Genomic DNA, 12,667 nt, shown 5'->3' on the forward strand with positions numbered 1-12,667 from the left:
CCTTGGGAAGTCACATTCTCTCAACCTCAGATGAAGACAAAGGCAAATTCCCTCTGAACAAATCTTGCCAAGAAACCCCCATGATAAGGTCACTTTACGATCACTATATATCCAAAATGACTTGAAAGCAGACGACAACATTGATTTGTGCTTCTTGCTGTTGTTTTGTTCATTTCCATTTCTTGCTTCATAAGCTTGTGGTACAAAAGCAGCATAAATTTATAAATTTAGTCCCAATGCCTGTAAAGATGCCTTCTAAAGCTCCTCAAAAGAGAATTACAGCGTTCTATACAGCACTCTATAAATAAAACATAATAATAGTTAATAATATCAGCTAAGGAAGCTTCTAAGAGTAGATGGTCAGAAAGGAGCCAAACTGCGTCGATGAGCACCAAAATCCTAAGGGTTCTGGTAAAGCCATCGGCGTAAAAATTGTTTTACCTCGGTTGAAGCCCCAGTCCACAGATTCTTCATGGTTCCCTGTTGCAGCTACAATGTGGTATCTCACAACACAGAAAACAGGCAGCGGCAGCTGTGTTGGCCATTTAAAAAATACAAATAAAAATCTATTAGCGGTACCTTTATTAGCCAACGGAAATGCATAATATACTTGTTGCAAGGTTTTGAAGCTCCATGGGCTTCTTCATCAGGCAAGAAGAAGAGGATCCATTGGACTCCTAATTTAGCACTGGAAAATTTCTGTGCTGCCCCCTTCCCTTGATGATAATAACAAGTAAAAATAATTTTTATTTCTTTCATGCCTCTCCTCAAAGCTCCATGCCAGTTTTGCTTCTTGGTGAATCCATCCCTGGGTCCTCCAGACTAGTGATTTCAAGCAATTTATATTGCCTCTTGAAACTTCTCCATCAAAATGCTCCATCCTAACTTACAAAAAATAAACTTCAATAGAAAGTTGGTACATTTTGGTTTATTTGTGAATGTCTTGCTTGTGACATGAATTGTGACCAAAGAGGCTGGTGCAAAACCATCTTCTTTCAGTTCTCCCAGATCTGTTTCCACATTGTGGCACCAAGTCTTCTGTTTCTTTCTGAACATTTCCTTCTAATAGCTGGGCTACTTTTGTTCCCTGAAATTATCAGAAACACACACAACACACACATACACACTATGCTGTCATGAAGTTCTTAGTGCACAAAACCTGTCTATTCATTAGAATGGAAGTATATGAAATAGGAAAAGATAGACAGAGGAGATGAAGTACAACCCCCACTAAGAACACCTTCCTAGAGAACTGTTCTTTCAGGTAATAAAAAAAAACCAGTGTGCTTTTCTTTGCAGTTTCCCCAATCTCAGGGCCCCTGTGTCTCAAATCCCAGGGAATGTGGAGGGAGCACTGTCTGTGAAATAGGAAAAGGCAGAAAGAGGAGAAGAGAGCTGCATTGGGAGGAAAGCAAGGCTCCGCAGGGACTTGAACCCCATTCCTGGAAACCAGGAGTGCCAACCACCAGCGCCTTTTGCTTTTTTTCTGGCAATGCAACAAGGAGAAAAGCAAAACCTGAGAGAACACAGGAGTGTTCTCTCAGGAAAAAGAAAACCTGACAGAATTAGAACAAGAACATTTGAGCCGTAAAGCTTCAAATGTTTCAGGTATTCACTTATTGCAACCTAAAAACAGTCATGAAATGTTGCAGAAACCTCCTTATTGGCATCATCGCTGCCTTTAAGATGCATCCTAGAGATTGATTTTGTTAGGGAGCTCTTCCTAAAACACTATTGTTGGTATTTGTTGAGCCTTGCTCTTAAAATACAGAAAAGATAACTTACCTGATCATCCAACTGCAATGGGAATGGGTCGGTGATGACTTCGGACAAACGGTTGTGTGCATTCTTCATAGGAACTGCTATAACCCAAGAAAAGGAGAGAAACCCCCCATACAAACACACTGGAGATGCGTTCCCACTATGAAATAAAGCGAATCACCAATCGGTTTAAATTACCATTGTTCCAATTTGAAACTGGTTCCTGTCGTAATGTGATCGATTCCTGTCATGACACAGCGAGGCAAACTCAAAACACCCAGTTTTTCCTGACACTAGTTTTTCAGCTGTTCTTTTGGAAAGAATCGATTCTGGAGAGTGTTCATCATGTGGAAGAAATGTTGGATCAGAAATCGCATTATTCTGGAGAGGAGGGACAATAGCAGAGAGACTGGCCATGGATTGTCACCCACCCAGCCTTCTTCTTGCTTGAAATACACAATTTGTTCAAGTCTACCAAACGCGTGGCTTGGCTTCGATTTTCCCATCAGATCGGCTATAAGCGAATCGATTCATGCTGTGAATGAGGTGGGCATGGACGTTTCTCTACGTATTTCTAGAAGTAAGGCAACAGCGGGATCCTATTTGTGGGGGTTTGAATTTTTAAAAATTTTAATAATATGATCGATTACACGTTTTTTTGACGTACAGCAAAAATAGCACAAGCGATCAAGGGCTCTCAAAGGTAGAATTTCTTTGTCCTTTGGCGAGCATTAACCTTGGAAGCCTACAGTCGATGACGTGGGGGGGCGGCGGTGAGGGTGTCATTTTCAGAGGTTTTCCGGGGGTGTTAATGACAGTATATACGATACACGAGTTAATGGCATTAACGATACACGAATAAATGGCATAGGGGCCATTTTGATCAGCCATTTGGTCATGCCTACAGGAAGAGAGGGCATTACCAGCTGGGTGGGGGATGCTGATGCCGATAGTTACCTTTGCCCACCCACCTTTGTGCCCTTTGTGCCCATCCCCAAACTCCTGGCAAAGCGCCATTTTTAAATGTCTTCCACGCAAAGCAGGTTGTTGGATTTGTAACCCGAGCGCAATTTAATTCTGATGGGAGACGCTATTTCTTCTCGGTCCGCTTTTCCACGGCAGATCGCTCCCAAAAAAGTGGGAGGGAGATTTCATGGAGGAGACCAAAGATTTGGTAGCAATTAGGGCGAAGAGGCGGTGCAGATGCCACTCAAGAAAAATCACCGCCATAAAGATGTGTATGAAAGAATTGCCGCTAGGTTGAGAGCCAAAAGGACAGGATCGGAAAGTCGAAGAAAGGCCAAAGGGATGAAGTGGAACTTTAAGAAGGCAAACCAGCTAGAAAACAGGAGCAGGGCTGGACCAGTAACCATGCCCTATTTTTGGAGCTGAAGGAGATCTTTGCCGGCGATTCCAGTGTAGAGACGAAACGGGTAGATTCTGCAACGGATGTTGTGATAGTGTCGGGAGGTGCTGCTCCTCAGAACCCCAGCATGGCACACCATCGACATTTGGAGCCAGTGGAGGGCTCCGAGGAGCTCTTTTAGGAAGGTACGTTTCACAAGGGAGGTCCTCCTCCACAGGAAGAAACTAATGCTGGCCCCAGTGAAGAAGACCTACCTGGACCTGCAGTGTTTGATGCACCGGAGAAACTATGTTGCAGTGACAACAGTACACTGCTCCGATCACTTGCGGAAATCCCAGAGCTTCAAAACCAGCCATCACCTGCAAGGGCAATGAAAAAGCGCAAAATGGTAATTAGTAATGTTCATTGTAAATCAGTTACAATTACAATACAGCACAAGAGGGCAGGAAAGCAAAGCAGTTATCAAAGAGTGGAACAGATACTGAGAGTAACAATAAGAAAGTAGCTAAGTACAACTACAAAGTAACAAACAGCAAACTGAAAAACTGTGCAACAAATAACAGGATGCTGTAAAGACAAATGGTAGAAAATGGCCTACCTTACTATAGTCTCCAAGGTAAACAGTTTTCTTCATGAGCACCAATTCCATGATATTAACCACTTGTATTATGGCTTTGCCGGCTGTGGACCTCCCAACACCAGAAAATGTAGCAATAGTCACATTGGAGCCTCGTCTGCTTCTCGTCCTCGTCCGCTGTCTTCGTTCTCCATCCTCGTCTGCTTCTCGTCCTCGTCCGCTGACCCCCCTCTCTATCTCCGTCTGCTTCTCGTCCTCGTCCACTGTCTTTGTTCTCCGTCCCCGTCTGCTTCTCGTCCTCGTGCCCTGACCTCCCTCTCTATCTCCGTCTGCTTCTCGTCCTCTTCCGCTGTTTTCGTTCTCCATCCCCGTCTTCTTCTCGTCCTCGTCCGCTGACCCCCCTCTCTATCTCCGTCTGCTTCTCGTCCTCGTCTGCTGCCTTCGTTCTCCGTCCCCGTCTGCTTCTCATCCTCGTCCCCTGATCACCCTCTCTATCTCCGTCTGCTTCTCGTCCTCGTTCGCTGTCTTCGTTCTCCATCCTCGTCTGCTTCTCTTCCTCGTCCGCTGACTTCGCTCTCCAGCCTCGTCTGCTTCTCGTCCTCGTCCGCTGTCCTCGTTCTCCGTCCTCGTCTGCTTCTCGTTCTCGTCCACTGATCTCCCTCTCTCTCTCCGTCTGCTTCTCGTCCTCGTCTGTTGTCCTCCTTTCCATCCTCATCTGCTTATTGTCCGTTGTCTTCCTTCTTTCCTCTCCTTCTACGCCACCTTCCCTGTCTGCTTTCCGTTTTTAATATTTGTTTTTTTCCATCATAGTTTTTAAATTCAATCAATCAGTAATTTATTTCAGCCAACAAGCCATCAACATCAGAATATATATAAAAATATAAAACATATAGAGCATTTAAAGTATTTAAAACATTAAAAGCATTAAAATACACGGACTTTTAAAGATAAAATCATGGAATATATATTCATAACCTGCGCAAAGGATAGAAATTTATATTTATTTTAACTGAAAAGCTCTAAAAGGAGAAAAAAAAAAGTGTATAATACAAGGCCTTAGGCACAGTGTTTGATGCACCAGAGAAACTATGTTGCAGTGACAACAGTACACTGCTCCGATCACTTGCGGAAATCCCAGAGCTTCAAAACCAGCCATCACCTGCAAGGGCAGTGAAAAAGCGCAAAATGGTAATTAGTAATGTTCATTGTAAATCAGTTACAATTACAATACAGCACAAGAGGGCAGGAAAGCAAAGCAGTTATCAAAGAGTGGAACAGATACTGAGAGTAACAATAAGAAAGCAGCTAAGTACAACTACAAAGTAACAAACAGCAAACTGAAACTGTGCAACAAATAACAGGATGCTGTAAAGACAAATGGTAGAAAATGGCCTACCTTACTATAGTCTCCAAGGTAAACAGTTTTCTTCATGAGCACCAATTCCATGATATTAACCACTTGTATTATGGCTTTGCCGACTGTGGACCTCCCAACACCAGAAAATGTAGCAATAGTCACACTGGAGACTCGTCTGCTTCTCGTCCTCGTCCGCTAATCTCCCTCTCTATCTCCGTCTGCTTCTCGTCCTCGTCCGCTGTCTTCGTTCTCCATCCTCGTCTGCTTCTCGTCCTCGTCCGCTGACCCCCCTCTCTATCTCCGTCTGCTTCTCGTCCTCGTCCGCTGTCTTCGTTCTCCGTCCCCGTCTGCTTCTCGTCCTCGTCCCCTGACCTCCCTCTCTATCTCCGTCTGCTTCTCGTCCACGTCCGCTGTCTTCGTTCTCCTTCCCCGTCTTCTTCTCGTCCTCGTCCACTGACCCCCCTCTCTATCTCTGTCTGCTTCTCTTCCTCGTCCGCTGTCTTCGTTCTCCATCCTTGTCTGCTTCTCATCCTCGTCCGCTGACCCCCCTCTCTATCTCCATCTGCTTCTCGTCCTCGTCCGCTGTCTTCGTTCTCCGTCCCCGTCTGCTTCTCATCCTCGTCCCTTGATCACCCTCTCTATCTCCGTCTGCTTCTCGTCCTCGTTCGCTGTCTTCGTTCTCCATCCTCGTCTGCTTCTCTTCCTCGTCCGCTGACTTCGCTCTCCATCCTCGTCTGCTTCTCGTTCTCGTCCACTGATCTCCCTCTCTCTCTCAGTCTGCTTCTCGTCCTCGTCTGTTGTCCTCCTTTCCATCCTCATCTGCTTATTGTCCGTTGTCTTCCTTCTTTCCTCTCCTTCTACGCCACCTTCCCTGTCTGCTTTCCGTTTTTAATATTTATTTTTTTCCATCATAGTTTTTAAATTTAATACTCCTATAACCATTCAAAGTGTCTCTCACCCTCCAATGGAGTATCTGCACTGAGGATTTATTACTTCATTTAATCTTCTTCCCTCATCTATTTAAAAAAGGGGGTTGTTTTATTTCGGTGGAGCTGTTCTGGTAAGAACCCAGCCCCGGTTCGTGGCTGCAGTCAGCCCTCGCCCTCTCCAGGATCTTCACTGTCATCCTCCTGGAACATCTCCTGGGGAATTGGAGTTAATTCCTATCTTTGGGAACTCCATGGGCCCTTCTGAGTCCTATTTATCGGGGGGACCTTTTTACCCAATTGCCATTAAAATTATTTTAATATGACTAATAGGCTCCACTAATAGTCATATTAATAGGTAAGCGTCACTTACCACATGCTTCTGTGGTTTGGGACTTTTCACTCCGCCATCTTACTGGACGTCCCTTGAGAAATCAGATCTGCCTGGACTCCTCTCTGAGCCTGGATGCCCATGACTCAGAAATTGCCAGGAGTGCATTTGCACATCTTAAACTTATGTGCCATCCGCGTCCGTTCCTTGAGACGTCAGATCTGCCTGGACTCCTCTCTGAGCCTGGATGCCCATGACTCAGCAGTTGCCAGGAGTGTATTTGGACATCTTAAACTTATGTACCATCTGCGTCCATTCCTTGAGACGTCAGATCTGCCTGGACTCCTCTCTGAGCCTGGATTCCCATGACTCAGCAGTTGCCAGGAGTGCATTTGCACATCTTAAACTTATGCGCCATCTGCGTCCGTTCCGTGAGACGTCAGATCTGCCTGGACTGCTCTCTGAGCCTGGATGCCCATGACTCAGCAGTTGCCAGGAGTGTATTTGCACATCTTAAAGTTATGTGCTATCTACGTCCGTTCCTTGAAACGTCAGATCTGCCTGGACTCCTCTCTGAGCCTGGATGCCCATGACTCAGCAGTTGCCAGGAGTGCATTTGCACGTCTTAAACTTATGTGCCATCTGTGTCCATTCCTTGAGACGTCAGATCTGTCTGGACTCCTCTCTGAGCCTGGATGCCCATGACTCAGCAGTTGCCAGGAGTGTATTTGCACATCTTAAACTTGTGTGCCATCTGCGTCCGTTTCTCGAAACGTCAGATCTGCCTGGACTCCTCTCTGAGCCTGGATGCCCATGACTCAGCAGTTGCCAGGAGTGCATTTGCACATCTTAAACTTATGCGCCATCTGCGTCCGTTCCTTGAGACGTCAGATCTGCCTGGACTCCTCTCTGAGCCTGCATGCCCATGACTCAGCAGTTGCCAGGAGTGCATTTGCACATCTTAAACTTATGTGCCATCTGCGTCCGTTCCTCGAAACGTCAGATCTGCCTGGACTCCTCTCTGAAACCGGATGCCCATGACTCAGCAGTTGCCAGGAGTGTATTTGCACAACTTAAACCTATGTGCCATTTGCCTCCATTCCTTGAGATGTCAGATCTGCCTGGACTCCTCTCTGAGCCTGGATGCCCATGACTCAGCAGTTGCCAGGAGTGCATTTGCACGTCTCAAACTTATGTGCCATCTGTGTCCGTTCCTTGAGACGTCAGATCTGCCTGGACTCCTCTCTGAGCCTGGATGCCCAGGCCTCAGCAGTTGCCAGGCGTGCATTTGCACATCCTAAACTTGTGCGCCAACTCTTCCCGTACCTTGAGTTATTAGATCTGCCTGGACTCCTCTCTGAGCCTGGATGCCCAGGCCTCAGCAGTTGCCAGGCGTGCATTTGCACATCCTAAACTTGTGCGCCAACTCTTCCCGTACCTTGAGTTATTAGATCTGCCTGGACTCCACTCTGAGCCTGGATGCCCAGGTCTCGGCAGTTGCCCGGAGTGCATTTTCAGAGCTTAAACTTGTGCACCAGCTGCACCCGTATCACAGATGGGGCAGGAGGATTTTTAGTCTGTTTTTAACTTGGGTATATTTTATGTGATTTTATATATAGACTTGGTAATTGGTTGAATTTTATAACAATTTTAAAGGTTTTTAACTGTGAGCCACCTTGGATCCCTCCGGGGAGAAAGGTGGTATATAAATGAAATAAATAAAATGAAATACAATAAGTATTGGGGGTACAAGAGACATGAGAATGCATGCGAAATTCACAGAAAGGTATCTCCATTAGCCTTAATATGACAGTATTCGAGCCCAGATGGGAAAGAAGAGGTGAGGCGAGGCCAAGAGATCCAGCTTTCTTTATGACACACTTGAACCAGGAACTAACATAATTCTCTTCTGCTAGATGTTTAAGCAGATCCAAGTCCTCCTCAAATACTATAACCTTCCTCTATAAGTTAAGGGCAAGCCACTAAGCTATGCTAGATAAGGAGTTTCCCCTGTTTCCCGCAATAGCAGAAATATAAATATAAATAAAGTCATAGGCCCCTTGTTAATCCTAACTGTAGTGGATAATATTAACTGCAGCAGAAATCGAAAGACATTTGGTAAACCAAACCACAGCAGAAATCATAATGTCCTTTGCAAAACCAAAGTATTATCTGTCATCCGCTTACCTTCCTTCCTTTCTTCTTTTCTTCTCTCTTTCTGTAATTAAAGTCTTAAAACACCTGTTAATCCTAACTGTAGTAGATAATACAAAGTATAGCAGAAATCAACAGACACTTAGTAAACCAAACCACTGATACATATCCATTCTGGGAGGGACCAGCCGTTGAATTGAACCCAAAGTGATGGATATACTCCTGGCTTCACAGAAATACATACAAACCACATTTACACATTGGAAGACAAATCTCAGTGGTTTTTGAACGTTCTCTCAGGAAAAGAAAATGTGACACAATGGCCCAGTACATACCGGGATTTGCGGCGCTCGTCACGTGCGAGGGTTGCCTGGGGGCGGAGTGACCACACACCATACAACCCTCGCACATGATGAGGGCGTAACAATGGCACCAGCATTGTTACGTAAGTGCCATGTGGCATCCGCATGGCGCCGCGCGGTAGGTATGTAACAAGTGCGCCAGTGGCACACTCGTTACGCCGCCACCATGGCAGAAAAAGAGCCCGTTTTTGTGGGTTCTTTTTCCGCCGGTGGGAAGCCTCGCAATTTGGCATCTGAGGCTTCCCTCCGGCGGAAAAATAGCCGCCGGAATGCCGCCCTTTTTGGGCGGTCTGTACGGCGCCAATGAGAACATTTGCTCTGTAAAACCTCAGCTGTTTCGGCATATTCACTTTTTGCAACCTGAAAAACAGTAATGAGACATTACAGAGACCTGTTTCCTAGCATCCTTACTGCCTTTAAGAGATATCATTGAGCTTTCTCTTTTGAGGGATCTCTGCCTAAAACACTGTTGTTGGTATTTATTGCTATTGAAAACAGAGAAGAGGGCTTACCTGATCATACAGCCGCAATTTCCGAAAACAGTTGTGTGGATTCTTCATGGGAGCTGCTAGAATGCCAGAAAAGGAGAGAAGCCCCCCCATACACAAATACACACAACATACAAAAGCATTCCCTTGTTATTCCTGGTGTGGAAAGAGAGAATAGAGGGTTCACCAGTACTTGGGTCCCTTGAAGCCTGAACCTCTTGCATCTGAAACACTGTCTCCTCCTCCGGATCCGGGAAAAGCAGCCTCCAGACCCCAGTGCTCCTCAGTCCCTCCCAGTAACCCCAAAGACCTTCTCTGGCCGATCCTGGAGAGAAGGCCTTGTTTGGAGGGTCAACTCTTCCAAAACCAGGAAATCAGAGAACACCCCTCGACACACAACAACACAAAAGCAATGCAGTAAAGAAGGTTACACAGGGATCAAATGCAATGTGAATAAGGGATCCAATGCAAAGGAGACTTGCTGGCTATTTTTCTTGGAAGTTTGCTTTCTGGTGTGTCTGTGATCCCAAGAGGCATCTGGAACCAGAGACTAAAGGCTTCAGTGCCCCCTCCCTCCATTGCCAAAGAGCATTTTATCAAAAACACAGCATTTCAAGTAACATGCTTCCCGCACAATTATTGCTATGAAATCCCTTCAAAGGAAGGCACTAGAACAAGGTCCTCAAATGCAGTCAAATCTCGGAGGTTCACTCACTGTCCAGTTGTCTTCACCCGCAAACATCCAAAGACTGGGACCCAGAGACTGGCACAGGGACTGGCATCCATCCCAAAGAGGCAGCGTTTGCTCCACAGAAAGGACCCTGCAAGGCCAGCAAAGGATGCCCAATGTCACCAGACCAAGAGGGAGCTGGAATGTGGGCAAGATCCCAAACTTTGGGGGATGGTGGTCTTGGAACCAAATCTCAGCGGATGCCAAGGACCCACTGGATTATCTTCATGTTTTTTGTTACTTTGTTTTGATTAATTCTCTTTTAGTACTTCTCCTCGTTCCCTCCTCGTTACTATTTTCCCTCTGGTTTTGGTTTTAAACTTTTTACTTGCATTAATTTTCCTTTTAGGACTTAAAAAACCAAAGTATTATTTGTCATCTATTTACCCTTCCTTCCTTCCTTCCTTCCTTCCTTCCTTCCTTCCTTCCTTCTGCAATTAAAGCCTTAAGACAATTGTTAATTCTAACTGTAATAAATAATACTAACCTTACCAGAAATCAACAGTCAGTTGGGAACCCAATCCACTTGCACAAATCCCATTGAATCACTGTTTGGAACAAGCCACTGAATTTAGCCCCAATTCCCCTCTGCATTGGATCCCTTATTCACATTGCATTTGATCCCTGTGTAACCTTCTTTACTGCATTGCTTTTGTGTTGTTGTGTGTCGAGGGGTGTTCTCTGATTTCCTGGTTTTGGAAGAGTTGACCCTCCAAACAAGGCCTTCTCTCCAGGATCGGCCAGAGAAGGTCTTTGGGGTTACTGGGAGGGACTGAGGAGCACTGGGGTCTGGAGGCTGCTTTTCCCGGATCCGGAGGAGGAGACAGTGTTTCAGATGCAAGAGGTTCAGGCTTCAAGGGACCCAAGTACTGGTGAACCCTCTATTCTCTCTTTCCACACCAGGAATAACAAGGGAATGCTTTTGTATGTTGTGTGTATTTGTGTATGGGGGGGCTTCTCTCCTTTTCTGGCATTCTAGCAGCTCCCATGAAGAATCCACACAACTGTTTTCGGAAATTGCGGCTGTATGATCAGGTAAGCCCTCTTCTCTGTTTTCAATAGCAATAAATACCAACAACAGTGTTTTAGGCAGAGATCCCTCAAAAGAGAAAGCTCAATGATATCTCTTAAAGGCAGTAAGGATGCTAGGAAACAGGTCTCTGTAATGTCTCATTACTGTTTTTCAGGTTGCAAAAAGTGAATATGCCGAAACAGCTGAGGTTTTACAGAGCAAATGTTCTCATTGGCGCCGTACAGACCGCCCAAAAAGGGCGGCATTCCGGCGGCTATTTTTCCGCCGGAGGGAAGCCTCAGATGCCAAATTGCGAGGCTTCCCACCGGCGGAAAAAGAACCCACAAAAACGGGCTCTTTTTCTGCCATGGTGGCGGCGTAACGAGTGTGCCACTGGCGCACTTGTTACATACCTACCGCGCGGCGCCATGCGGATGCCACATGGCACTTACGTAACAATGCTGGTGCCATTGTTACGCCCTCATCATGTGCGAGGGTTGTATGGTGTGTGGTCACTCCGCCCCCAGGCAACCCTCGCACGTGACGAGCGCCGCAAATCCCGGTATGTACTGGGCCATTGTGTCACATTTTCTTTTCCTGAGAGAACGTTCAAAAACCACTGAGATTTGTCTTCCAATGTGTAAATGTGGTTTGTATGTATTTCTGTGAAGCCAGGAGTATATCCATCACTTTGGGTTCAATTCAACGGCTGGTCCCTCCCAGAATGGATATGTATCAGTGGTTTGGTTTACTAAGTGTCTGTTGATTTCTGCTATACTTTGTATTATCTACTACAGTTAGGATTAACAGGTGTTTTAAGACTTTAATTACAGAAAGAGAGAAGAAAAGAAGAAAGGAAGGAAGGTAAGCGGATGACAGATAATACTTTGGTTTTGCAAAGGACATTATGATTTCTGCTGTGGTTTGGTTTACCAAATGTCTTTCGATTTCTGCTGCAGTTAATATTATCCACTACAGTTAGGATTAACAAGGGGCCTATGACTTTATTTATATTTATATTTCTGCTATTGCGGGAAACAGGGGAAACTCCTTATCTAGCATAGCTTAGTGGCTTGCCCTTAACTTATAGAGGAAGGTTATAGTATTTGAGGAGGACTTGGATCTGCTTAAACATCTAGCAGAAGAGAATTATGTTAGTTCCTGGTTCAAGTGTGTCATAAAGAAAGCTGGATCTCTTGGCCTCGCCTCACCTCTTCTTTCCCATCTGGGCTCGAATACTGTCATATTAAGGCTAATGGAGATACCTTTCTGTGAATTTCGCATGCATTCTCATGTCTCTTGTACCCCCAATACTTATTGTATTTCATTTTATTTATTTCATTTATATACCACCTTTCTCCCCGGAGGGATCCAAGGTGGCTCACAGTTAAAAACCTTTAAAATTGTTATAAAATTCAACCAATTACCAAGTCTATATATAAAATCACATAAAATATACCCAAGTTAAAAACAGACTAAAAATCCTCCTGCCCCATCTGTGATACGGGTGCAGCTGGTGCACAAGTTTAAGCTCTGAAAATGCACTCCGGGCAACTGCCGAGACCTGGGCATCCAGGCTCAGAGTGGAGTCCAGGCAGATCTA

Source organism: Sceloporus occidentalis, unplaced genomic scaffold (assembly GCF_023333645.1).
Source record: "Sceloporus occidentalis isolate IW3139 unplaced genomic scaffold, rSceOcc1.0.p SCAF_4, whole genome shotgun sequence".
Classification (NCBI taxonomy): domain Eukaryota; kingdom Metazoa; phylum Chordata; class Lepidosauria; order Squamata; family Phrynosomatidae; genus Sceloporus; species Sceloporus occidentalis.